The following is a 3,528-nucleotide window of genomic DNA, read 5'->3' as shown; positions in this document are numbered from 1 at the left end:
AGGCCCGCGTACCGCAAAAAAAAAAAAAAAAAAAAAGGATGGGATACAATTTCACATCCATCAGATTGGCAAAAACTTAAACACAAACATACATCCATACAGACACACACAGATATGAAGACAGATATATATGATAAACTATAAAAAACAGATATGATACAAAATTGAGAACAGTGGTTACCTTGGGAAGAAGAAAGGGAAATAGAAAGGATTACGAAAGGGTCTTCAACTATAATATATTATGCCTTTAAGAAATCTTAACTAAATATAGCAAACTTTAGTTTATTAAATCTGGGTAGTGAGTATAAGATTTTCTAAACTCTTAATGTTTGAAATATCTCATTTTTAAAATAATATGAAGAAAAAATATTTATATACTCCTGGTGTATAAACAGCTTTATATGTGTCATAAGAAACAGAAACCATAATAGATTAACAATTTTGTCGAAATAAACATTATTAACTTCCACATAGAAAAGTACAATAGTGGGGAGGGATGGACTGGGAATTTGGGGTTAGTAGATGCAAACTATCACATTTAGAATGGATAAACAACAAGGTCCTACTGTATAGCACAGGGAACTATAGCCAATCTCCTGGGATAAAACATAAAGGAGCAGAATATAAAAAAGAATGTATATATGAGTATAACTGAGTCATTATGCTATACAGCATAAATTAACAAAACATTGTAAATCAATAAAATTTATACTTCAATAAAATTTTTTTACAAGTACCATAAGTAAGGTTGAAAGAGAAATGACAAACTTGGAAAAAATATTTGTAACACAAAAGGTTAATCCCTAAAATATAAAGAGCTCTATTGTTTCAACAATGCCTGGGGCACAAATTGTTCAACAAACTAATCCTATCAATGTATGACTCCTTTGAAGGAATAGTTCCTGAGGTCCCTGTTTGATGTTTGTTCTCACCCTGGAGAGTTCCTCCCAACTATCTTACTCCCTGGTTCCTTCCTGCAAAGTAGCTGGTGTACAATCTAGCTGGTGCCTCTTTGTAAAATCCATCAATCTCCTCCCAGCTGCCTTTTAACACAACCTCCACTGTTCTTTTCTTCTTTTTTTTTAAATATCTTTATTGGAGTATTTACAATAAATACTTTGCTTTACAATGTTGCATTAGTTCCTGCTGTACAATGAAGTGAATCAGCTATACATATACATATATCCCCATATCCCCTCCCTATCCCATCCATCCCCATATCCCCTCCCTATCCCATCCCTCTAGGTCGTCACAAAGCATCAAGTTGATCTCCCTGTGCTATGCAGCACCTTCCCACTAGCCATCCATTTTACATTTGGTAGTGTATATATGTCAATGCTACTCTCTCACTGCATCCCAGCTTCCCCTTCCCCCTGTGTCCTCAAGTCCGTTCTCTATGTCTGTGTCTTTATTCCTGCCCTGCCACTAGGTTCATCAGCACCGTTTTTTTAGGTTCCATGTATATGTGTTAGCATACGGTAATTGATTTTCTCTTTCTGACTTACTTCACTCTGTATGACAGACTCAAGGTCCATCCACCTCATTACAAATAACTCAATTTCGTTCCCTTTTATGGCTGAGTAATATTCCATTGCATATATGTGCCACATCTTATTTATCCATTCAACTGTCAATGGACATTTAGGTTGTTTCCATGTCTTGGCTATTGTAAATAGTGCTGCAGTGTCCTTAGGTTTGAACTTCTGCACACTCTGTTGCAAATGAAGTCAGTTCCATTGGGAGGAGATGAGGAGAGATCTGTTTTATGGCCTCACTTCCCCCCAGGCAAAATCTGAGCCAGGGCTCTGGATCTGGAAGTCAGAACAATGACAAGCTTCTGAGTGACACTCCTAATCCAGGAGTTGAGTGCTCAGTGCATTGGAGTACAGAAGCCAGCAGTGGAGGTCCTGTCAGCTTACCTCTCCCAGCATAGAAGGACCACCTTATGAGCCAGGGAAAAGATGAATGGGGTCCCAGGATTCTCAGTGCTCCACACCAAAGGTAGCGCCTTCATTGCACAAGTGGAGACTGGACAGAAAAAGGGAACACTGGAATGCGCTCTGGAATGCGCTCAATCACAACTGAGCTTTAGCTACAGGTAGCTCAGGGGAGGATGAGAAATGATACATTTCTGCTCTTCCCAGGAAAGAAGCCCTCCAACTGGGAGCTGGGGGTAGAGGAAGTCCTGCATTCCTGGCTGCAGCAGTTTGGAGCAGAGTCTCTACCTCACTGAGCTGGAAATGGGGAGGGAAGAAGCTGTCTTGGTTCAAATGACACAGACTCTTGCCTTTCTTACCAAAATTTTGTAGATTTCAGTGAGTAGAGGTTTCTTTATTTGCTGTTTACCCTTAGGACCAATTCCAGAGGTTTTATTTTTTATTATTTTTAAAAATAATTTTCACCAGTCTCACCGGTGGGAGTGGGTCAGCAAAGCTCCTACTGTCGAGCCAAAATCAGTCTCTCCTATACCTTTTAAATGTTTCATGACAATCAAGTATATGCTCTATAAAACCAGTAACACTTAAAAAGATAAAAACAGAGAAAGAGAGAAACTGAGGTTGGTAGGAGTTAAGAAGAAAGTAGGAATGCGATATTTAGAAAAGCCCAAGCTGACTACCTCCTCATCAGACTCTGTAGTTCCACTCTTCTCTTTCCTCAAAGAGATAAATTACTTTCTTTCCAGTAACCTCGGGCCATGAACAGGCACTTAATGAGAAACCTGGCAGACTTGAAATACCTTCACCTTTAGGGAGCATGGTGGATTCTTCCTTAAATCCAGATGTCTAATGCGACCAAGAAAGAAATGTCACAGACAATGGAACTGTGATGGCAATTACTCTCTAGAATTAATGAAAATGGCATCAGAGCATAGTTCTCAGGCCAAGCAACTAGGCTAAGAGTACTCAGAGCACAACTGTTTTCCCTCTTTTTGCCAAGCACCACTCCTACTACTTTGTAGCTCATCTGTTATTTCTCTAGCTGTTTTTATAACTCCAGTTTTCTATAGTTTTGCTATGTTGTTAGAAATGTATATTTCCTTAATCATTCTGCTTGGGATGCAGTCAGATATTCCTGAATCAGAATTCATGCCTTTCATCAATTTCGGAAAAGTATTAGCCAAACCTCTTAAGATATAGCTTCTCCCACATTCTGTTTATCCTTCTGGAACTAACATTAGACCTTTTCATTCTATTCCCCATGTCTCTTTACCACTTTTTAATTTTTTCATTTCTGCCTCTTCATGCTGCACTTTGGGGAATTTCTTCAAGTCTATACTCCAGTTCACTTAATTACTCTTCAACTGTGTCTGACTAGTTATTTACCTTATCTACTGAATTCCTAACTGCAATTGTATTTTTTTTCTTTTTGACTCCCTCCCTCTTCCATTTCGAACACTCTTGTGCTTACATTGAGCCCACCTGAATAATCCAAGATAACCTCCCTATTTGTTAATTTATTTTTTATACAGCAGGTTCTTATTAGTTATCTATTTTATACATATTAGTGTATATAAGTCAATCCCAATCA

The 3,528-nt window shown here is 38.3% G+C and overlaps 1 protein-coding gene across 7 annotated transcripts in view; it reads right to left on the bottom strand.

Moving 5' to 3' along the window:
* Window positions 1-3,528, bottom strand: part of SIL1 (SIL1 nucleotide exchange factor) — a 248,443-nt gene that overhangs the window by 20,195 nt on the left and 224,720 nt on the right. The gene's annotated exons all lie outside the window — the stretch shown is intronic.

This window comes from Physeter macrocephalus, chromosome 8 (assembly GCF_002837175.3).
Source record: "Physeter macrocephalus isolate SW-GA chromosome 8, ASM283717v5, whole genome shotgun sequence".
NCBI lineage: Eukaryota > Metazoa > Chordata > Mammalia > Artiodactyla > Physeteridae > Physeter > Physeter macrocephalus.
Note: the sequence above shows the minus strand (reverse complement) of the source record. Positions and strands in the feature narration are given on the sequence as shown.